Raw genomic sequence first — 25,218 nt, forward strand, 5'->3', positions numbered from 1 at the left:
TAAGCCTTCTCCAAATCGATAAAAGTCATGTGCAAATCTTTCTGTTGTTTCTCGAGCTGTCTCAATGCACAGACTACATAAAAACAAGCTTCACTTTTCCTATGGTAGTCTCTAAACCTACTCTCTATAATTCTTTCCCAAATTTTCATTGTGTGTGACATCAGCTTTATCCCTGTATAGTTTACACAATCCTGAATATCACTCTTTTCCTTATACATAGGTATAATCAAACTGTTCCTCCACTCTTCTGTTATTCTCTCCTGTTTAGATCCCTCAACAGATCTACTCCCTCTTCTCCCAATGTCTTCCACACTCCTGCTGGTATTTCATCCAGTCCTGTTGCCTTACCATTTTTCATTCTTTTCAGTGTCACTTTTATTTCCTCCCTTATTAGTCTTGATACTAGCCCTTCATTTAGTACTCCATCCCCAAATACTATTCATGGATGTACTTCATTCAAAAGCATTTTAAGGTACCTCTTCCATCTATTCTTGATCCTATCATGCTCACTCAAAACTATACCTTGCTCATCTTTCATCTGCTTTATCTGACTAAAATCCTTCCCAGCCTTGTTCCTATCCTATGCTATTCAAATAAATCATTCACTCTTACTTTTTTGTCTCCAATGTTTCATTCACCTTTTCCAAAGCTTGCACTTTGGCTCTTGCCACTGCCCTGTTTGCCTTCTTTTTTTGTCTTTCTATACATTTCTCTGTCTTCCTTCCTGATTGGTACCATGTATTTTTGCCTCCTTCTTAGTCTTTATCAAATCCTGCACTTCTGTGTTCCACCACCATGTCTCTTTGTCCCCAGATGGACTCCTTCCTGTTGCCCTATCCAACGCCTCTTCACTTACTCTTAATACAACTTTGCTATTCTTCTCCCACCATTCCTCCACACTCTGAAATGACTGCACTTCATTTAAAACTTTCTCCTTAACCCTGTTCTTAAGTCCTTCTACTTTTAATCTCCACCACTTTATCCTTGGTGCTGCTTGCTCTGATTTTATTCACCTGCTAATCCTGATCTCCCATTCCATTTTTTTCTTTTTCCACCACTTTATGCAGCACTGTGCTGCTTTAAGGTTTTTATTCATTTGTGCCCAGAAAATTTCCATCTCCTCTGCCTCACAACCCACTTGAGCATTTGAGCAAATTGCATCAATTAAAGTCCCACTACTCCTGCTCACATTTGACAAGACTATCTTTTAGTTCTTTGGATACTACTCTACCTACATCTTTTGCACCTCAGTACAACAACTTGAAAGCTTCCTCCCAATTCTTTTGCCTTACTTCCCTTCCATCTCTTTTCCTGCACACACAACACTCCCACTTTCCTCCTTCCCATCAAATCTCTTCCTTTCCCAGTCATTGTCCCAACAACATTCACTGTCCCCATTCTAACCTTTAACTTACCCTTTTCTTTTCCCTTTCATGTTTTCTACTGGGCTAACTTCTTTAGTCAGACCCGCGCTTGGCCCGGTAGCCCTTATTTATTTCCCATAGAGGTCAGACAAGACCCCTGTGCATCACAAATGGGGTATGTCGTTGCAATTTCTAAAGCTGATTGGATTGGTTCCATCATTAAGATTTTGGCTAAAGTACAGCCAGATGACCTCCCTGACACTAACTCTCTATTTATCCGGGCTTGGCTCCTGTATCAGGTTGGTCTGGTTTGCCCCCCTGGTGGCGAGATTGTTTCTATGCACTACAGCTGATTTAATATTTAGTACACATTTCTTGTCTTTAATTTGCACAGTGTTGTACATTTTAGTATGGATATATGGATTTAAACCACTCTGGAAAAGATTTTTGCAAAATATACTTTAGAATTCCTCCTCCTGAATTTAATTTGATTTCAAAGATAAGCCAGTTTTCTTCAAACCGGAGCTTAACGATATTTGAAAGCATCCCAAGAAAACAACCCAAGAGAAATTAGTATAAAGTAGATTTTTCTCTGATGAAGCCTGAAGGAAACCAGTGTATTATGTGATCAATTATGCAATTTTTAAAATTTCATTTACAATACATTTCTTTAAAAAGAAAGCAATCATTATTATTATTGGAAACAAGGATTATTCCATTATAGGACATCTTTTGTTTGAAAGGCAAATATAATAAAGACAGTCTAAACAGGAAAGATAAATAATTCATCTTCAATTTCTGATTGAAAAGGCTTGTGTTCAAACTCTAGCAGATATGTCAGAAGAACATTTTAGTCTAGTTTACGATTACTATTAAAAGATAAAACAATAGGCTCAACATGAAATGCAATTTTAAAAAATAATTAACTATGTATATTTTGATTTCCTAACTGTTAGAGAAATAGTCATTCAGAGGTTTTGTCGTATTTTTAAATAATAATCAGTGCATTTCATTTCAATTTTAGTAACTGGAAATACTAATGAATGGTTATTTTGTAGGTTATAGAGGTAGATTGTGTCATTTAAGGTTTAAAATAAATACTCATTTACAAGATTGCTGAAAACATGTAAACGTTTTATTAGGAGGATTTGAAAATGAGATGAAAACAGATATAACCATGAAAAAGATGTTAAGAGTTAGCAACCAAGCCCCCTTTGTTTTATTCAAAAGCAGCACTACAGTAAAATCAAAATGTGTAATATGCTAGGATGATTAATGTTTTTTATGGCTGAATACCTCTTCATTTTGTATTTTTACATACAGTAGACCCATTTGCCTTGAAATCTCAGGTGTATCAGTGTCTTATTTACTATGTGCAGTCATTCAGGGGTGTTATTATATATTAAATATAATAAGAAGATTCATGAAACGCATGCAAAAAATAACAGGTAATGCATAATAAATAGTATGATTGTGGTGTCCTCAGATTTTTTATTGTACTTTGCAATAAAAAAGAGTAGAAGTCAAATATTTACATACTCTAGGCTCCACATTAAAAAGTCTTTTTCTGCAGGTCACCAAATTAGATCTGCTGTGATTCAGTGCTGTAAATAGTGAAAACTTCCATGGCAATGAATACTTTTAATTCAATGTACACAACATTGAATTACCCAAGACACAATTAAAAAAGAAACAAAAAGTGAGCAAGAAGAGTCTATTGTTAAATCATAATGTAGTCAGGCAGGCTTTATTTTACAAAGCACCTGTCACAGCTAGGACTTTTGAAAAGATTTGGGGTTTATTGGAACACCAGTTATTGTTGCTGCCTTATAGTCCCAGAATTCTGGGTTTAACTACCTATCCACTTTTTTCACACATCTCAAACACGTGTAGGATAATGTGGCTGGCAACTCTAAACTGATTTATTGTGAGTAACTCTGAGCATATGAGTGGTTGTGCTTTCTGAAAGATTGTTGCCCTCTCCAGGTTTTGTTCCTGTGTCCAAGAATGCTGGGATAGGCCCCAAACCACAGTGATGCTGTATTGGAAAAAAACCCTAATAAATCATAGACTCTATTTTCATTCCAAGATGCATTTTTACCAGAATAAGAAAGAAAGAAAGAAAGAAAGAAAGAAAGAAAGAAAGAAAGAAAGAAAGAAAGAAAGAAAGAAAGAAAGAAGGGTGTTTGTACATGATTGAAGTTCACAAAGCACATTCATACAGACCCAGCTTTTTAATTTCATTTTTCTAGCAGTAACAAAGACATCTGTAAATGTAATTATTCTTTTTGCCTTATTTCAGATCCACAAAGCTTAATTTCTAGTGAGTAAATTCCACTTCATATAACTGCAAACAGAAGTATTAGCTTAATTCAATGATTGGCTGCATAAATAGCAAAGTGAATAAGTCGTTTTCTTCCTATAAAACAGGCATTTATCTAAATGCACTCTATTGTTTTTTAATGTTTCATTTATTTGCTTTTTGGTTGGTTGATTTTCCTTTATATTTTATAGTTGAATTGAATCATTTGTTATTTTTTATATTAGATAAAACAAAAAAAATCATCTTTGATAAGATACAGTTTAAAAATAAATATTGAAAGATGCCCTAAGTCATATTGAGGAAGGGCAGTAACCATGAGTGCAGTTAAAAGATAAAGTATTTTGGGAAGTCCTTAATGGTGTAAGTGGAGATAGTAGGAGTGAGTGAATAGATATGTAAAATAAATATATTGCAGCCCCACCGTCTCAGTACTTGATATTTAAAATAAATATATTGTAGTGCCACTGTTTCTACTGTCTTAGTACCTGATATGTAAAATAAATATATTGTAGCGCCACTTTCTCAGTACCTGATATCCATTCATCCATCCATTATCCAACCCACTATATCCTAACTACAGGGTCACGAGGGTCTGCTGGAGCCAATCCCAGCCAACACAGGGCGCAAGGTAGGAACAAACTCTGGGCAGGGCACCAGCCCACCGCAGGGCACACACACCCACACACCAAGCACACACATTAGGGACAATTTAGAATCGCCAGTCCACCTAACCTGCATGTCTTTGGACTGTGGGAGGAAACCGGAGTACCCGGAGGAAACCCACGCAGACACGGGGAGAACATGCAAACTCCACGCAGGAAGGACCCAGGAAGCGAACCTGGGTCTCCTAACTGCGAGGCAGCAGCGCTACCACTGCGCCACCATGCCACCTCAGTACCTGATATGTAAAATAAATATATTGTAGTGCCACTGGGTCTGTACCTGATAGGGTACATCCCCTTGAATAGTCTGCAGCCACCTGACAAGCATGCCCTTATCAAGTCCGGATTCTTTCTCTGCCATACCTTGATTTGTTACAATATTACGTAAGTATTAAGCTTGATGCAATAAACACACAGCCTATATATTGGCATATTATATGGCTTACATATGAGACGCAGGACCCGGACGTTTCTGCTTCACATTTGTTCCTGCTGGTTCTTATTAAGTGAAATCGTGGTGGTTTGTTTGTTAGCAATGTTGCTTCACAGTTGCATTCAACAGAGTTAAATTGCTGTCTATACTGTATAGAGTTTGCATATTCTCCCTGGCCCTGCATGACATTGTACATATACAGTATTTGCCCCATGAAAGTGTGGGGAAGGTTTGTTCTATATTAATGTATTTGCACAGCCCTTTCAAAACAGACTGTAATTTCCTGCAATGTTACAATAGATTATACTAATCAGAAAATGAATGAGTGCCTTTTAACATTTAAATTTTGTTACTTTTAATTCTGTTTACTTTTCCTAAGCATCTTACAACATACTGGGTGTTATTAATACAATGTAACTAGCCTACAAGATGGTTAGCTTAATTTCCAAACAATAATAACCATAAATGAACTGTAATTCTCAAATCGTTCACCTTCTTTTTGGATACCTCTGGCATTCTCTCCTCCCTCCCAGGAAATACTTTACTAAAATTACAATACTAACCCCAAGCTCATCACCAAAGTGATCTATTAAGTTTTCCATTCAGCCTACTTCCAGGTCCCAGACTTGGATTGTTCTGTCCAAACTTTCTGGGATTGTCAATGATGACCATCCTTTGGTAGTTCAAGGTGTCCTAGTAAACCTAAACCCCTAGCCATGATATAAAAGTCAGAAAACCCAGCTGACAGCAGATAACTTAAAGCAGGAAGCTGTAATGCAAGGAGCTATGCTTCTCTGCTGCCTTATCTTCATTATTTCAACATGCTGTAATTAACTTCATAGATCCTTCCATTTTCTAAAGCATTCAAGATTCTCAAAACACATTAACATAGGTGTGCCATTTGGGTGAGTGCCGATCCAGCTTTAATAACAGTCCTGCTTATGCAGACTGCAAAACATGTAAAATTCTAATTGAAATAACATTAGGAGAGCTGACAGTCAGTCTCAGAAATAGTCTGACAAATGTCAAACTCAGAGCAAGTGTTGTAGCAACATGCTTTTCATTAAATGATTTAGTATCACCCCAGATAAATCATGGAATACACATGCTCCCTTAAATTTTGCCTTTAACAGTATTTTTCTACTCATATGATCAACAATATCTAATTAAATAAATACATTTAGTAAAAAATTAAACGGACAACATTTTTTTAAATAGAACTGAATGTTAGATTTGTGCAGAAGACAAAGATCTTATAAATCTTGAATTGAAGTACCATCTGCAATACTGCATTTTTATTTAGTTTAAATGTTAATTTCTTTTAATACTTTGAATGTGAGTAAGTCTTTGGCAGGCTTTATTGTTTTTGAATATTGATCTGCTATATAATAACACCCACTGCTGCATATAGGCAATTTTGAATCTTTATACAGCATACTAATTCTGCATTTTTGGCAATCTCTTTTGCAAATGTGATATCCATTTCTCAGTAACACCACATGTTTATATATATTCAACTTGTAAAAATTGTAAAAATAGAAAAAACACTTCAAAAACCAACAGAACAACTCCCCAGGCTGTTGTAAGGCAGTATAGCTCTGACTTTCACTGTATATTGCAGTGTATTGTATCATGAATATATGTCTATCAAAAATACAGAGGAAGACCAGGCTGTTAGAGAAAACAGTCTATCATCTTTGAGTTGTTAGTAGAACTGACTAGTCCTTTACAGGGTGCTGATGAAAAAAGAAATAACACTGACCATGGCCAAAAAAAAACAGTTTACAGAAGATATTTTTTTTTTGTATTCAATTGTAGCTGAAATGAATGGGGACTTGCAACAAAGCATCATAAATTATTAATATAACAGAATGAAAAATGTCTGATGATGGCAGTGCGGGGAGATCTATAATCGGATTGGTGTGCAGTTTGCTTAAAGGTCGATGAGGCAGCAAATACAGCTGAATAAATTGGTAAAAATTCAGGTGGACAAACAACTTTGAAAAGAGACTGATTTGTGCTGAAAAATATTTGTTTTGTTCCAGAAGATCAGGTTTTCTTGACTGGAATATAAATATCTTTCCTTTAGTTATAGGTCCAGGACCATTTATTAGGTTTCTAGGCAGCAATAAGAAGCTTGTTTCTCTGCTTATCACTAAATTGTCATAATATTTAATTCAGATGTACTTTTAGACACTACTTCAACTACAAATCTATGCCTGATTGAGTACTTCTTGGATTCTTTATTCTTCTTAAGGAATGGAAATCACTGGATTTAGATGTAACTTTGGGCCGTCTTTACCACTGATGTTATATATGTTGGGGGCAGTAATTAACACTAATTGTAAGTTTAAAAATAATAAACAGAAGTCTGACTGATGTGACTTCAAGCTTATACACTTTAGGGTGGTAGTATCTGCATTCACATAAAGCCCTCATATCTGCCTTTTTGCTGCGTTATATCATGATTCTTTTATTTATCTTCCTATAAGAAAACAACAAAAAAAAAACAGAAACAAGATTTCTTAACCATTGTATGTCTGATAATACCCCAGCACCAAGAGACATCTGTAATATCATTGAGATCTAGACAATCTATGTTTTAATTTAAGCAATTCTGGAATCAATTTAGGAATTATATACAGTATATATATTATTCACACACGTGTGATTAGGAGGCAGTCAAATAACCTAAAGGTGAGTGAAACATCGCGAGATGAAGGGTTGTCATGTGGTACTTACCGGAATCTCTTCTCTCCACAGGAAAACCGAGGAAAAATAATTTCCAACATTTCTGGGTTCCAAAATGGCCACCACGATGTCACTTCTGGTCACATGAACTGACGTCACTTCCGACGCTACCAAAAGACATCACTTCTGGTTTCATCAAACGACACTGTTTCCGGTTCCTGTTGCAACGTCACATCCTGCCAACCATTTCCTATTCCCATAATTCAATACTGTATAAAAACGCCATTTTGTCAGATAAACAGTGTCAAATGTTACCTCTTTGATCATTTATTTTGCTACTTTGTCCGCAGGACAATATACGGGGATGGTCCCCAACACTTTGTTTTTGTGAATGTTTCGTTCTTTATTTGAAGACTTTCCACAATATTATATATATATATATATATATATATATATATATATATATATATATATATATATATATATATATATATATACACACACACACACACACACATACTGATAGACACACATACATACATAATATATACATGTATTATATCTGTGGTTCAAAACAATGTGGCAGAGTTTACATTTAATAATCCCAAAGAAAAAACTTGCTGCTTTAATTTTGCTATTCTTAAATAGATTAATTATTTCAGTAGTGCCCATGTGGAGTTTTCAAATGTTTGTGTGGGATTTCCTCACACAAAAGATTCATTTTGAAATTAAAAGCAATAGTATTGACATCAGAGAGTGAGAGAAAAAGTAAGCCAAAATAATAATTAACAAAATGAGGTCTTTTATTCTATTATACCTTATAAAATGGGGTTCAAATACTCTAAAAGAAATTGAATAAAATTGAAATATACATTAGATTTTATAGAAGTTTTTCTTTATGCATCTTTTTCAGCATGGGTGAGAATGTTGAATGCACATATCCTGTTTTCCAGTTTTTTTTAACAATTGGTACTATAAAAATAGGTAAGTAAACATCTTTTTCCAATTTTTTCATAGCTCCAGCAGACCTAAGCAAAAATAAAAAGGTAAATTTCAAGTTCTTCATTCTAATTATCCACAAAAAGTACTGACAGAAGACAAACTACAAATAAGATGAAAACGCTCCAAAAGAAATAAGGTCATGTGCTTGGACGTTAACTTTTTATATTAATGACACAGTTTCCTGTGTAGTTAGTAAACTTGTGAAATTCACAGATGATACTAAAACTGGAGAAATGGCATATACTGAGAATGAAGCAAAAATAAATTTGAACAAACTGGAAAATCTTCACAACTCAGAAAATACTTGGAAAATTACTATATATGGATAGAAGGAACATCAATTTTAATTTTAAGAAGGGAGATGATGTCCTACAGGAGGCAACTTCTGAAAAGGATTTAGGGGTTTATGTTGATGCAACATTCTCAATTTCTAAGCAGACATGATTAAAGATTATAGTGTAAAAATTGTTAAATATAAACGTTATGTTCAGACTATATAATTCACTGATTAGACAGGATCCAGAGTATTACGCCACAAAAGACATAGCAGCACTTATAGATGTCAATTGGAGAAAATCAAAGTGCATTGCAGGCCTAAAGAACATGTCCCAACTTTACAGGCTCATGGAATTAAACCAATTTGGCCTCAAATCTGCATGGGGACCTAATTCAGGTCTTCAAAATTCTGAAAGGCATTGATGAAGTAGAACCTACAAAATCATTTTGACTAAATAATAAATCACTTCTTTACATAAACAGTTATGGAAATCTTAAACAAAGTTCAGAGTCATGTAGTTGAAGCAGAAACTTTAAAAGAAATATTTAGATGAGATATTGGGACATATTAGCTATTAGCTAAGCAAACATTCTTGATGGACTCAATGGTCTACTCTCATTTCTCAAATGTATTATATTTCGCATGTTCCTATAGGTGGTCTGGTGTACTTCCCATATAATTGAAGAGGTGTGATTTAAATTAATTGGCCCCAGGAGGGTATGAATGTGAGTTCTTGTGTGACTGGGCACTGTGATGCTTTGGCACCCGGTTCAGGTCTGTATCCAGCCTTGCACTCAGTGCTACTGGTATAGTCTCAGGTCACCTGTGAACTTTGGATTAGGTGCACTTGAAAATGCTTTGTTATGCTACTTCTTGAAATTTAAAAAATTGCATACCACTGAAATATAAGGGTAAAATTATGTAGACCACACTCTTTTTGCTTTGGATATATTTGATAATTTATCAATATGTACCCATGAATATAAGTAAGTGGTTATCCTCTGGTTTGTTGATGGTGTCCATTTCAATTGTACATTTTTTATTTTCCAATTCTGTATCAACTTTTCAGCAGCTATAATTATCTATTGACTTCCACTGTACTGTAAGTGTCTATTTATAGGCTGATGTGTTGCTTCTTTTTTACTTGGTTAAAGTTTATACATTTTCAAAAAGTAACTTCAGACCTCTATCAATTAAGTTCTAAAATTTCTCATTAATTCACCTGAAGGACTGTTGGGTTTTAAGAAATTCAACATTTTACAATTGTAACAGCTTAAAAAAATTGCAAGTCACAGCTGTTATAAAAGAATAAAACAATTAACAAGAATTGTATACTTGTCACACAGTGACCAAGAAAACAAAAGATACAGTGTGCATTTCTGATACAATGTCTGTAGAGAAAAAATAGCATTAAGATGTGACCTGCATCCTTTCACATGAAGAAGTGTTTATAATAATCCATCTACATCTTTGATATTGACTAGGTGCCAGTCTACATTTTATACAATAAAGTTATTTATGAAGTATTTAATCATGAGCTAACACTGCCGCTTTGTGGACCTGAAAAGAAAAAATTAAAACATAAACATTTTCAATTGGCTGAAAGATGTTTTTGTACTAAATTCATTGAAGTCTAACACACCATTGAGTAAGGTTGTGACAACTACTTTGCTTAACACTTTATAATGAATTTATTGTTTCTTATGTGACTTTATTTAAAATCTGCAGAATCACTCATCTTTGTATTAGATAGATTTGCTTAAAGGTCTAATGGTATTTAAGATGAACTAAATATAACTATATAGTAGTGGTGATTTTTTGCTACACTTGTATGCTGATGATGGATTACCCTTTAAAAATATAACATCCAGACAAAGAGTGGTTACAGAGAATTGGGACCAAGGGTCAATGAGAGACCAAATGCACAGGTGTTATTTGAGGATGTATGTTCTAAGCAACATGGTAAAATGGAGCACTGAGCTGGCAACTGATCACCAGCTGGTGATGAGCTGACTCAGAAAAAGATTATATGCTAGACAGAACTGGAAGACCCGAACAGGTAGTGATGATTTGGTGGTAACAACTAGGGATACATCTGTTCAGAATGAGCACAATTCTCACTTCTGAAAAGAAAATTTCTCCTGCATTTCAGGAGGGAACAGGAATATGGAATCTAAATTGACCCTATAGAAGGCATCAGCAGTGGAGCCAGCTACACAGAGCTGTGGCCAGAAATTTATTTGTGCCTGACATGACAGCAACCCATTGTAGAAGTTGTCACACTAGAGAAAGAGACCTTAGCTAGAGGTTCAGATTTGTCTGTGAAGTACCGGCAATCTAAAAAGCAGAAAAAAAGCAAAGACCCATTTGAGGATGGAGTTTGGTGAGGCCAAAAATAATGAATGATATATAGCCATTTGGATGGCCCCAAAGAATTTATGGTAAACTATGTAAATGTTCAGGAAGGATAGGTGAGGTTTTCCCCAGGCTGGTCTCAAAAAAGTTGGGGTAAAATTGACCTCAACTATGTAATGTCATTGGAAATTGGCAAAAGCAATTTGAGGAACCTCTAAAATTGACAGGTATTCACTCCTCAGGCAGGGTAATCCAAAAAATATTAATTGGGGTTTGGGATATTTCTGACGTCACTGCTGTGATTAAAAAGCCCCTTGGTGGCAACAAGGGTGATTACAATTCGACTAGAAATACTGACAGCACTGGATACTGTAGGCATGTTTTTATTAAAATACTTTTTTTAACATTTCATCAAAGGAAGACACAGCAACTTATGGCTGGCACACTGTGGCAATGGTCCTTATTTTTAAAAGGGTAACAAGATGGTGTGTACCAGGTACCAAAGTATCACACTTCTCAGGCTCTGTGGGAAAGCCAATATGGGTTACTGGGGAGAAAGACCATATGTATCCATAAACTTAAACCTCAGGAGGAGCAATCTGTCCTAGTTGTGGAAGAGGAAATCAGTTCTTCCTTGTGCACATAATTAAAGTAGTCATGAGAGCTTGCCAATCCTGTTTATTTTTGCTTTGTAGACTTGTGGGAAGTTCTTAATGTGCATAGGTTCTGGGTCAACTACTGTATGCTGTCTTTCATATTCATTACCCCTGCAGATTTTGTTTTTTCTCCAGTCGTCTGGAGGTTTTTTTTGTTTTTTCTGTCCTCCTTGTCCATCGGACCTTACTTTTATTCTGTGTTAATTAGTATTGCCTAATTTTATTTTTATATATGTTTTTTTCTTTTTTTTTCTCTTCTTTCATCCTGTAAAGCACTTTGAGGTACATTTTTTGTATGAAAATGTGCTATATAAATAAATGTTGTGGTGTGAGTTCTGTATTTACATAATTGGCATTAACTTGACCCTGTTCAGTGAAGTTGTTTGGCAATATTTTGATGTTCACACTTCTTCATAATTTTCAAGGATATCAAGTAAAAACCAAACCTTGGAGAAAATCCAATCCGGAAACATAGGAGATGCATTTTTGCTGTTGTCTTGTTTGTCTGTGATCTCCAATATGCACTAGGAGAATTCATAGCTATACTGTATATAGGATGTGGCTGGCATGAAAATTACTCTCCTGGAAAAGATTGGTGTGTTTTCTGCAGGTAAGTGGCAAGCAACCACCCCAAGTGAATGAGGATAGAGGTGTAGAAATTGCTCAATAAATCAGTGTAGCAGTTTTACAAATTTGTACTTGACCATAGTTGTGAAACTAGAGTTTGATCCTCGGACAAATTTTTTAAAGTTACAAGTCAATCTATTCCTCCATCCCATGTAACATATTTAAATCAGGTAACATAACATTCTTAAACACAACTATAATTCTTCAAGAATACACGGTGCCAAAGAAAATCTCAGGATCACTGGGTACAAGGCAGGGTCTATCCTTGGATGGGTAGCTAGTCCATCAAACATACTCTCATTTGGAACTAGTTAGGAATCACCAGTTAATCTATAACATTTGTCTTTGGAAATGTAAAAGTAACACCAGATTATCTGGAGGAAAACCTAAACGAACATGGGTTAAACATACACACTCCACTTAGGAAACACATGGAAACAAGATTCATCCCCAGAATACTAGATTCAGAAGGCAGCAATAATAAACACTTCACCATCCAATAGAAGTAGATGCATGGCACAGATCAAAAAGAAAGTTACTGTCAACCTAAATCTTGTCTTTGACTAGGTGTTGTAAACTGAAAAATTGGAGTTTGACACTGTTTCATGTTTTTTTTTGAGGAAACTATGAAAATTAAGAAAAGATTTTCATTTAGCAGACAAGCACACCCTGCTATATGTATGTACTTTTACTCAAAGTTACATTGCTTTATTGTTACCCTATTGGTTATGCATTTTACTTTGCTAACATACATTTTTAGAGTGATTGCCAATCATTCAAATTTAGCACTCAAAATATGATTGTGGAAAACAGAAAAAAGTCACAGCTGATCGCTGCAGTACACTTGTTTACAATCAATTGCCTGAAACTTTTGTTTTAATTATAAGATTACTAGGAAACAAACCTTGAATGCAAAAGAGTATTTCAGGGAGTCTCCCTCATTTAGTCATCAGTCAGCTTGCTATGCACATTTTTTGGATGTGAGAGATGGATGGTGACGGTCACTGTAAGGCAACTTAGAAGTGATTGCATTGCAGGTTGCAAGGCTGAAGGGGTTACCTTATCACCCAATACCAATTTTTTTTCATTAGGTAGATTTTTGGAATATAATAGTTGTCTTCTTGATGAAGTTAGAAGCTTTTACAATATAGGAAAACATTTGCCTTTATGTTATATGCAAGGGAAAGTTTGTCAATATTGGAAGATAAGGATACTGCAGTCCTGCGGTGGGTTGGCACCCTGCCCAGGATTGGTTCCTGCCTTGTGCCCTGTGTTGGCTGGGATTGGCTCCAGCAGACCCCTGTGACCTTGTGTTCGGATTCAGCGGGTTGGAAAATGGATGGATGGATGGATGGATACTGCATTTGGAACAGTATCTTGTTATTTTACCTTACAATACTTTTCATATTGTTTAATACATTATAAATTGTTAAAATTCTAATGAATTACCTGTAGAAAAATTGCTAAAAATGGAGCTCAGTGTTCACAAGGTCAAGTAAAGGCTGCAAGCTCAAGTTATGCTGCTCTGCTTAGAACTTGTTTTTCAGCCATCATTATATAATTATATAACCATTAAAGCACCACATCCAAAAGAGAAAAAGTAATTTTGTGATAATAAATAAAGTGTTCACCACAAGTTTTTTTTCAGCACTTGAACTTTTGTGATATTTACTTGATATTACATAATTATGGTATTCAGTAATATGACCTAACTGCTTCCATTCACAATATTTAAATATTGTCTTCATCAAAACAAAGCTAAGATGTCATATGAAACCACGACCTCAGGTTTTTCATTGGCAGCAACTAGTAATTCACTTGAGTGCCCTATGCACAATTCCCCATTTAAACATTTTTAAAATATGTTATTGCAGTTGCAGTAGCGCCTAGTTTAACGGCAACTAGTGCAAGAAGTGAATTAAGTCTAGATAGTATGTCATCTGTCGTTATTAATTTTTTACATTCCAGTTGTGTTCTGTGAACAAGTGCCAGGACTACTTTAATGTCACCTCTGCAGGGAACACCGTCAGTCTTTATATTACGGTGAGGGAAATGGTCTCAGCAGTGGTTCATTTTGTAGACAATTGGTGACACCAACATGAAGTAAGGGTGACAGGCCTAAAATAGACTTACAAAGCATATCTGAACCTTTACTGGTTTGAATAATATAGGTAGTATTCTAGGGAACCTGATACAAACTCCTGAGTGAATTCTTTAAAAGTTCAAAATACTTTAAATATTCAAAAATACGTACAAAAATGCCCTTCAAGGGATTTTTTAACTTAATTGAAATGAAGATTGTCTTTTTAACTGTTTTTGGTACCTGTAATCTTAACAGTTTTTTCAGGATTTTTTAACTTAATTGAAATGAAGTTTGTCTTTTTAACTGTTTTTGGTACCTGTAATCTTAACAGTTTTTTCAGGATCCTGAGGACAGTAAGTATGTATTTTTTTATTTTTTACAAGTGCACTTATTTGTTCCCCCCTTTTTTCAAATAAACCATTTTTTCAACATGTTTCACTTTTTTCTAATAAAGCACTATTTTTTTCACTTTTTTCACATATTTTTCTAATATTCCCCCTTCCCTTAGTTAAATTATATTAATAAATAAATACTTACCTGTAAAACTTACCTTAGAACTTGCGAGCCGCAGGTCCATCTTCTTTCATTTTGGCCCCTGGTGTCTGGTGAGTTAAATTTTCCTTTTCTTTTTATGGTGGTCTTTGTCAGCTTGGGAGTGGTTGTCAGGTGGTAGGCTGTGTTTTGTGAGATTGAGAGTACTGTCCATTTTAATCTTTTAATATTTTTTTAGGAACTTTTGTTAATTACATCAATAGGAGATGACTTCAGAGACAGCACAAAATGTCTACTTTAAATTATTGCAAGCAATCCTTCACTTAGGGGTCATGAAAAAGTCCACCACAAGGTATGATAAAGTATATGAACAGAACTATTAACTATATTAAACCTTCATCTCCTAATGACCTAATCTTAGAAGAGATTAAAAGTAAAACTCAAAAGTGGTTACATTATATTATACATAGTCTTAAAGAACATTACCAATTGATTATTTCAGACTTACCTTTGTTTGATGAGACTGCAATGTACAAAGCCATAACCTATGCTAAAAAAAGATACAAACAAAAGTTAACCGCTTATTCTTTGGATATTTTCAGACACTATTTGTGTGAACGCCTTGTATATGACCAGGTCCCTGAGTCACCTCCTTTAGTCCAGAAGAAGTTAGTTCAACTGTACAGCTAGAAAGGAATATAAAATTGAAGGATGTTCCTTCTGGACAAGGACAGATAGATTCTGCAGGTTTTAAACAGGTACCAATTCTCTTGCACACTCTCAAGCAACATAACTTGGAAACAATACTTTAATCGTCTCAGGATGTATTTACAAATTTTCAACCTTCTTCTTCTGCAGATTCGGCTATTTCAGATACAGACTGTAGTCCATCCCAAAAATTAACTAAGAAATCTAAAAATAAGGGAGATAATATGATGAATGGCAATGCCATACAAAATGATATAATAACCAATAATGTTAACCAATAATGTGCCAATTCTGGTTCACCCCAAAATGTTAAAACTAAATCTAAAAAGAAAGGGATCTCAATTTCACAAATGATGAATTGGAGTTCAGTGTTTGATCAGCTGAATTTGATCCTGAGGGATATGAATCTTTGTTTGATGGACCCCTGCACACATGTTGGATGGCAAGTGGAAACAATTCAAGATTTATCAGTTAAAAACTTTCAGGCCCAACCACAAATTAAGAACTTTGTTATTTTAACAGATAAGTTAGATGCTCTTGTTGCATATAGGAACAAATTTCAGTTAGTTCCAATGATCAAGTCAGTAAAGAAGTGTTTCCCAAATGTGGTCCTCCATGTGTCCACTGCTCCTCAGATAAAGATTTCAGAACATCAAAAAATGCCAATTGTAGGTAATTTGAATCTAGCTATAATGGTTCAATTATCTTAAGTGGCTACTGTTTTTTGTACAGGGGATCTCAGACTTCAAAGAGATAAAAATTGACTCGAGAGTCTGCAGATCGGCTGATTAGTTTTTGGATTAGGAAAATTCAGATTTGATAATATTAGACTGTCCTGCCCCAACCCCAAACCCTAAAGTCAGTGGAGGGGGGCAGGTATACTTTTTTATGCCTAATCTTAAATTTTTTTTTTCTGGCCTAATCTTAATTAGTCGCTAATCTTAAAAATCAATTATTCAAACCCTAATCTTAAAGAAGTAGAACCTTAATGCATACTGTGATAACTGGATTTCTCTAATAACCCTAATTTTTACTTTGAGCTATATGAGCTTTTAAACATTCTAATAATTGGTTTTAGAACCTAATGAGTATTTATTCATAACTTGTTTTTAGCTGTCTTAGTTTTGCACTTTTTAATTATTTATTAAAGCAAACTTCGCACAGCTTTATATTAAGACAAAAATTAGGAATGAATGTTAAAGGTTTGTATGGTCTTTTTATACTTAGTGATTGTAGATAAGATTTTTCTCTACATAGTCTGTGTGCCAGTATCTAGTTTGCCCTCTAGGGGGCAGCACCTCTTCAAACCCTAATATAACCACCAACAACTGACTTGAAATGACAAGTCCAACCAAGAATCTTTATAAATACAGGATTTTATTTAAATAGCAAAAAAATGCTAAAATTTAAAACAGCAAAAAAGAACAAAGGAGCAAAAAGGTTTGCACTAGAGCAAGTAAGTCCCGATACAAAATCCAATAATTGAAAATCAACTACAGAAGAAAATAAAAACAAAACCTCAATTTTTATACCATTTCCGTCACCTCAATATAAAGGCTGATGGTGGTCCCATCTGCAGTGATGTCAGGGTAGCATGGACTCTTGGAGGTTCCAGGCACAAAACCCCAGGAATACAAACACACTTGATACATAAATACTAAATAATAAATACATATAACAACATGAAAAATATATCAAAAACAACAATTAAAAGGAAAATAAAATGAGTGGTGGAAAACAAACAATAATCAATTTCAAGCAGCAGGATAAAATACAAGGTCATTCAATACATGATAAATTTGCATGCAGATTACTGTACTTCAAGTCCTGGAATAGATAACGATTATGTAGCGTGTGAACATTCTGCCTGTGTCTTACAAGGTGTAGTTCCAGATACTTCAGTTTTTCTGCCATACTTTAGTTGGAAATTTTAAATTAGATATGTGGGGTATGTACATGAGTATGTCTGGTGAACCCAAACAGTATCCCTCTGCTACACCAACACACTCCAGCCAAATATGACCCTTTACTAAATTGAGAAGCGTCAGTAATTGAAAGTAAGATAAGCCAAAAGTGCATCTGTGTAGTATGAGATTCAAATACAGAACTAATTAAAATCAGTACTGTTGGTTCACAAGACTTAATTAGGAAATAAAATTAAATTGCAAAAAAGAATGTGAATGAAGTTTCACTAACAGACCTAGAGAGAGAATTTCAGAGCGTTTGGAACATAAACCTAAATGAGCACTAGCTGCGACTTGCATAATTGGAGTTTGGGAAAGTGAGAAAACTTTCTGAGGATCATAGTTATCTGACAGCCATCAATGATGATGGATAATTTGGGGTGTTTGAAGTAACAGCTTCGTAAATCAGTACTTTCATGGATAACAGTGCACATAAATACCCATGCTCAGTCATACTGGATTAATTTATTGCTGCCAAACAGCCTAACAGTTTGTCTTTGGCATTTACTCGAAATATAAGACATCTTAGGGTGGAAATGTAAGTTCAGAAAGCTTTGATTGGACATTGTTATTCACTACACTTTTGTTTGATCTTATAATTTTAGTTATAATCAGACTTTAAAATATGTGTGATTTTTTTAATTTAATTTTTTCTTGTACATGTATTCTGTAATATATGTCATATATATAATAAAACTTGAAAAACAATTGTTTTTGCCAAATTAAGCAGTACCAAACAGAACCCATTATTCTTCAGTTTTATGTCACCCTAAGACTTGAAATCAAACTGCATAATAGAATTTGTATAGTGATTTAAAATAAGCTTTGTAATTAATGAGTACATTTCCTGAAAGTGTAACCCTGCTTATGCATGTGTAACTCGATATTGAAATCCCATCCCTCTTCTTGTCAGTGCTTTAAGCAGAGCTAGTGAAATAGATGAATACAGCTGAAATCTAGCCTGTTAATAGTGTTGGGGGCTGGAATTTGGATGAACTAGTTATGGGTGTGCCTGTTACAGTTTATTAATATGGTGACACAACCAGACCCCTTTTCTGAGTGAATGATTATGTAATATGTCACTGTTTAAAGTATATAATATTGTTATTATAATTTATAAAAAAAAAAAAATGTAGAGGCAACAATGACAGAACTGGAATGAAACAGTAAGCCTAAGCAGTTTTTACTTATTGTTCACTTATGATATCTGGAAACAAAATGTTAAAGCTTTCAACCTCTCAGCACATGTCTTAGTAAAGGTTAGGACAGTCTCTGTGATGTAAACACACAACGAAAAGAGCAATTTCAGTACAATGAGTTGGATTAATCATGACACCTATGCTTGCTGGGATAGGCTCCAGCCCCCCGAGACCCTCCTCAGGATTGAGTGGGCTTTGAAAATGTTATGGTATTTTCAGTCCTACCTCAAAAAAAAAAAAAGTACAACTCTTTTTTTATTGTCTGTTTTGTCTGTCAGTACTGATTTAGAATCTTGGTTTGCACAGTTACCCTGTAACCCATACAAGTTCATCTTCAAAGGCTTCACTTGGTTTATAAAATGGAAATTATTAGATGGGGACAGTACCAGCCAATTACTATAGATGTAGTATCATGAGCTTTTTTTTGGAAATGTGTCTCCTCAGCACGGTGAGCACCTTCTTCTACTATGCAGCTGGGAATGAGAGAGCGAGTAAAAGAAAGACAGAGAGTGAGACAGAAGAGTGTGCACCTTTCTACATAAAACCACACCAACTCCTGCTATGTTACAGGGAAGAAACAGGGTGATCATCTTATGCTAATATATCCTGAGAGTGGAATCTCTTCATGCAATGCTATGTACTGAGGGCAACACTCATTTAAATGTCTTACCCATCACATAGTGTGTCGTAAATTTAAGTTGAAAATACTTTTATACATACAAAGGCTACTAATACCCAGATATTTAGAAAACTTAAAAGGTTAGCCACTGCGTTTGAAGTTAAGCCAAAGCAATTTAGGAAGACTTCTAAATTAAATAAACAAAGAAGATAACATTACATACAATTAAGTCGAACTTAACAAACTAGAATTCAACCCCCACCAAGACAAGCAGTGGAGAGCCAACAGCAAGAGAAAATCTTTAAAAACAACAAAGAAGGGAGAACGGCTTTTTCCCCGATATAAATGCTTATTGCAAAATGTTATTAATTAGATATCGCCATATTTTAAAAAAAAGTTTTGAACAGACCCTCTAAGCAAGAATTAGATTTTTTCCGATTTCAAATAATATAGAACAGCAGTTATCCACTAACTTAAAACAGGTGGTCACGGATTTCTTCCAATTGAGCAAGACAAGTCAACTTGCTAGTAGTGTGGTAAAGGCAATTTCGATCAATTTGTCCTTCTCCACTTTAAGCACATCTGGGAGTACACCAAACACAGTTCTTAATGGTTTAGGAGTGATTGTTACACCAAAGCTGCCTGACAGGCATTCAAAGACTTTTGTCCAAAATTATGTTAATTTGGTGTACTCCCAAAACATGTGCCCCAGTGAGGCTGGAGATAGATTGTAATTCTCACAGGTTGAGTCTTGGCCTGGATATACATTGGACAATTTTAAATGAGATAAATGTGCTCGATAAAACATTTTACGTTGAATGATTGAATTCTTTGTGCATATGTTGCTAGATTGTGGTCTAAGCATGGCTACCTTCCACTCCTTTTCTGAGATAAGTGAAAAACCCATTCTTTGAAAGGAAGATACTTTAATATGTTTTCATGTATTGATTGAGATGCTGTCTGAGTCTTCCAGACTGATCAGTATTACTTCTGGAATAGAAGTGGATAAGAGGTGTGGTAAATTGGGCAGTTAACTTTTAGTAAAGTTACTGATTTGAAAGTAGTGGAAAAACTGTGTTAATGGGAAGTTAAATTTGAAGTATAATTGTTCATAAGATGCAAAGATATTATCTATATACAATTCTCTGTGTGTTTTAATTCTGAACGTTATCTAACATTAAATACTGTGTAGGTTTGAGAGGTTAAAAAGAGGTGATTATCAAATTTGCAACAGACAAGAGTTTCTCTGTCTTAAATGCTTCCTGCATTGGTTACATATTCTGACTGCATGATGGACAATTAGGTTATCAGCATATGGATAAATAATTAGTATTTACTGGGGCACAGAGCAGGGAATATAAAGAAGTACTCCAAGATTGTATTTCTCTTGCAGTCCAGGCTTGTGTATATTCATCAATTTGTGTCAAAATCCAGGGGCCTCATGCATAACGCCGTGCGTAGAATTCACACTAAAGCATAGCGCAAGGACAAAAGCGGAAATGTGCGTACGCACAAAGAAATACAGATGCATAAATCTGTGCATTCGCCAACCTCCACGTTCCTCTGCTACATAAATTCCGGTCAGAGCGAAAAGTAACGCATGGGCACGCACCTGCCGTTCCACTCTGTCTCCTCCCAGAATTACCCTCTTTGAATATGCAAATCAATATAAATAGCCCTTAAACTCAGCGTTCTGTGAAAAGGTAATGGCAAAAGCACGGGGGAAAATAGAAACATTTCAGGGAATACCAAGTGGAGGCAAGGAAAAACATACTATTTGTTGGTTTAAACAGTGGTATTAACAACAAAAGGAAGTTGATCGAGTGACACAGAGTGCTGGAGAAACTGGACAGCTCAAGTTCACAAAGTCGCACAGTGCTCGAAATAAAAAAGTTGTCAGATATCAACAAGTCGTAGCACATCGTCTGAGTGCCATATGAAAGCTTATTTGAGTACAGAGAAAAGAAAAAAAAATAGGCACACAGTAAGAAAAAAGCTTGAAATGTCAACTTTAATCTCGAAATTTCCACTTTAATCACGTAGTTTATTTTGTCATTAAAGTAGAACATCATAAACTTCATCTTTAAATCGTTAAATTACTAGTTTCTCAAATCCCATCATAACTAAAGTAGAACGTTAAATGCTTTGTTTTGTATGTGTTCTTCTATGTGCTCTATGTATGTGAATCACTATGTGCTTCTTAAACGGGCTTTCTCTTCCTCCAACACGATACAGAATCCATTACATTCGTGATATTACAGCTCTCTGAATAATTAAAATACTAAGATGTATATTTGCTATCATTTTCATGATTATAGGAGTTATAGCATGTTATTAAACATGGGAACACGGTGCTGCAGTGATAGTGACAAGCTGGCGCCGTGTCCAGAGATTGTTCCTGCCTCCCGCAAGATGCTTGCTGTGCAACCTTCGATGGAATAATTTATTGCAGCAGTACTGTCTCTTACAAACGTACTAACCCCTAATTCCTATCCTTCCTTATCTGTCTCCAAGTAACCAATCGCCACACAATGAGCTCTGTAATAGATGTTAAGCTGTCTTTAAGCTTAGAATTCAGATTCTTCAAAACCTTTAAGGAACATTGAAATATCTTCGTAGTACATGTTTAATTATTCTCTCCATCTATTGTTCCAGAGTCACGCCAGCCCCAGAAAGTATACAGCGCGAGGCAGGAACAATCCCTGAACTAGCTAGCGCTGTGCCACCGTGTCCTCACATGTTTAATCATTAACAATATAGATCATTTAAATGATGTTAACATTTTACCTGTATAATGTAATAAACATCTTTTGCTGCATTTCATCTTAAAAACGATATCATCATCATATGTAAATACTTGCTTTAAAAAGTGGCTCAGGTTGTGCATTATTATAACTGTATCGCAAGTTTATAGTGAGGTAATTGTACTAATAAGTACAAACAGTTCTACAAGGAGCATTTGATGGACTGATTGAGTGTGTTTATAGTTCTTGGGATGAAACTGTTTCTGAACTGTGAGGTCCATAAAGGAAAGGCTCTGAAGCATTTGTCGTATGAGAGTAGTTCAAATAGTGCATGGCTGAGGCAGCGTGTGCTTGATGTTGTATACCGATAATCTGATCAGCTGCTGTAGAGCTGTGATTCCACACTCAGATACAGTGGGATAAATACTCTGAGTGATGCATTGAGAGGAACAACGCTAAAGCAGCTATGGTATTTGGAACAGTTTGGCCATTCCATGGACCATTATATTGTTACAGATTAGTTACAATCAGATGCCTTAAAATAATAAACAATATGCGGTTAATTTCAGTGTATGTGATAAAGGGATCTGACTTAAAAAAGAAAGGGAAACCACACTAGAACAAAAGCACTGCTTATAGCTGGGTGCCACCAGTTTGCCAGACCAAGCAGAGAACTTGCGTACGCCAGGCATTTAGTCAAATCAAGTCAAGTCGGGAAGCATGCACCAGTACAGTGCATTGCCGCACCCACTACACGACGAAACAACTCAGGATCCCGGTTGGCAACCCCCCAGGCAGACACGCGGTCCAGTCCCACCCTCCGGAAATGACCCTTTATCTGCCACAGCCAGGTGTTACGTGGGTGACTCTGTTACTCTGGCCTGCTCCAGCCACTTGGTTCCCCAACAATGGGGATCTTACAAGCAGGATCACCCTCTGGGAAATGCACCACATGGCCGTAGTGCCGTAACTGATGCTCCCTCACAATGCAGGTAATGTGCCTCATTTGGGACTCCATGAGCAACTGCTCATTCGACACAAAGTCAAACCAACGGTACCCAAGGATTTTCCGGAGAGACACAGTACCAAAGGAGTCCAGTCTTCATCTCAGGTCACTGGATAGCGTCCATGTCTCGCAACCATATAGCAAGACAGGAAGCACCAGGACTCTAAAGACTTGGATCTTCATCCTTTTGCATAGATATCGGGAGCGCCACACACCCCTTGCCAGCGACCTCATGACCCCCCATGCTCTCCCAATCCGTCTACTGATTTCATAGGAAGAGTCACCAGAGACATGAATGTCACTGCCAAGGTAAGTAAACCTCTCAACAAGGTCAACACTCTCTTCACAAATAGACACACTGCTGATGGCTGTGCCCAAGAGGTCATTAAAAGCCTGGATCTTGGTTTTTTTTTGTACCCAAATCTGCAAGTTCCTCACACAAACTGCATGCAAACTCATTAGAAACAGCCTGGTCTTGGAGTCTGGCCCAGTCCAGGCTCATTTTCCTAGTAGGTGGTAACCTACTGGACCTAAGCTGGATCCTAAGAGTAACAACAACAAGTCTGTTGTCAGAAGTCACAAACTGTGCACTTCTGTAGACCCTGCAGTTTTGCAAGAGCCTCCAGAATCTGCCCACGAGAATGTGATCGATCTTCTTCATCGCACCACCAGTATTGGAGTACCAAGTCCAACAATGCGGTTCTGGGTGCTGGAACCAGGATCCAGAGATTCACAGCCCCTGACCTTTTGCAAAGTCAAGAAAAATTAAGCCACTTTCACCACGGTCACCTGACCAATGGGGACCGAGACAATCCTCATAGCCAGCCCTGTCAGTGCCAATGGCTGCACTGAAGTCACCCATGCCCAGAGGAGTGTCACCCTGTGGGCACCCATCAACCACCGAGCGAAGCTACGAATAAAATGTGTCCCTCGCAGAGTACATCACTCACTGCGGTTGTCTCAGTGTATGCTACAAGCATTTAGCTGGCGTGAAAATGTGCGTGGCTTTACGCCAAGTTTAGGTTTTATACATCGCATTGTGAGAGTGGAAACGGGCTTATGCAACATTTTTGTGCATAACCATTTATACATGAGGCTCCAGGTCTTAATAGTTTTTATATTTACATCTTGACAATTCTCATCCCTGCTAATGTGAGATGAGGGGTAGACCATCTGTAAACATCTTGTTTAAAACTTTCCATGCTGATAGCAAAATTTTGTTGAAAAAGATCTTTATATGTACTTGTGATGTTTGCCCCTAGGTATTTAAGCTGATGTGCTAAAATAAATGGGAAGGTGTCCAGTCTAATATTGTGTAATAAAGAGTTCACTGGAAAAAGCACACTTTTGTTCAAATTAATTTTGAGTCGAGATATCTTGTGAAATTCTGCTAGTGTATTGAAGACTAATGGTACAGAAGTTTGTGGGTCTGAAATATACAGCACTATATCATCTGCACATAGTGATATTTTCTGTTCAAGTCCTTCTCTGGGAATCCCTTTTATCTCTGATGCATTTCAAAAGCAAATGGTCAATGTCTCAAAGGCAATTTCAAAAAACAATGGTGATAGGCGGCATTCTTGGTGAGTACCACATTCTAGTTTGAAATAATTTTGTTAATACACACAGAGGCTTCTGGACTGGTATAAAGTAGTTTTATCCATGCACATATGTATGGGCCAAAGCCCATACTTGTGGAATGTGGTGAATAGGTAGTCCCATTCAACCATATCAAATGCTTTTTCTGCGTCCAAAGATAATATGATCTCTGGTGTGTTACATTTTATGGGTGAGTATAAACAAATCTTGAAGACTAGATGCTAAGTGTCTGCCTTCAATAAATCTGGTTTTGTCAAGTGATATTACAGAGGAAAACACTTTCTGAATTATTTTTTCTAGAATATTGGAGAGCATCTGAACATTATTCAGAAGCGTATGATGCACATTTTAATGTCTTTTTTTCTTTGGAAAGATGGGAATTAATGCTTCATGAAAAGTTTCAGGTAGAATTTT

The sequence above is a fragment of the Erpetoichthys calabaricus genome, chromosome 4 (assembly GCF_900747795.2).
Source record: "Erpetoichthys calabaricus chromosome 4, fErpCal1.3, whole genome shotgun sequence".
Classification (NCBI taxonomy): Eukaryota; Metazoa; Chordata; class Cladistia; order Polypteriformes; family Polypteridae; genus Erpetoichthys; species Erpetoichthys calabaricus.